The sequence below is a fragment of the Volvox carteri genome (genome assembly GCF_000143455.1).
Source record: "Volvox carteri f. nagariensis unplaced genomic scaffold VOLCAscaffold_87, whole genome shotgun sequence".
Taxonomy (NCBI): domain Eukaryota; kingdom Viridiplantae; phylum Chlorophyta; class Chlorophyceae; order Chlamydomonadales; family Volvocaceae; genus Volvox; species Volvox carteri.
Window position 1 is genome coordinate 174,826 of NW_003307630.1, and position 913 is coordinate 175,738.

The following is a 913-nucleotide window of genomic DNA, read 5'->3' on the forward strand; positions in this document are numbered from 1 at the left end:
AGGGAAAGGGGGGTGCCTGATGGCAGCCTTCGTACACAAGAGGCGCTGGACTTGCCAGGAGCCGGCGGCCCCGCCCCCGCCCCCGCCAGTGAAACTAGAGCCGTTTCAGGGCAACACAGGGCCCCCCCCCCCTGCGGTCTGGGGTGCGGTGCTGTGGGAGAACGAGAACAATGAAACGCTGCGGCGGCGGCTGGCCGTGGACGTGGCCGTGGCATACCCCTGCCCGGCAACACGCACAACAACACGCTCGCAGGAGCCAGAGGGACCGGAGGCATCACCCGGAAGCAGCTGCGGTCCTTTCCCGGGCTTTTCTGAGCTTGGTGACCTCCCCAGCCCAGCCCAGCCCGGGATATGACTCGTTGGACTCCCGGTCGCCCAGGTCCTGGACGTGTGGACTTTGAGGGGGGTTTCCTGCACTGCTTTCTGTCCGTCGGAGGACTCCCCGGGTGAGACTTCGTGTATGTTAGGTGACCAGCGGACCTAGAGCTCGTTCAGCTGGAGGGGCTACCCCCCCCGGTAGGTAGGGAATGGTGCTGCTCAGTGCCGGCCGTCATATCTCGTACGCGGTCTGACCCGGGCGTGGACGCAACACTTTCCTTCGCGGCTCACAAAGCTTTCATCTCCTCGTATAACCACCACCACCACCAACAACAACAACAACAACACCATCCACCGACCTCGGCATCCCGGACTCACCTTTTCCTGCTGCCGGCTGCCGGCGGCTCCGAGTGGAACCCAGCTGGCGGGGGTACGGGTGCTGTGTAGTACGGAAATTCCCGTCGTTGTTACTGTGATGATGTACGGCATCACGGCGATCGAAGCAAGAGTCAGTCAAGCCGTACATCACCTCATCCGGGCGCCGGGCAGTTAAATCCAAATCCAGCATGGAACTGTTGTTGGTCAAATTATGGTA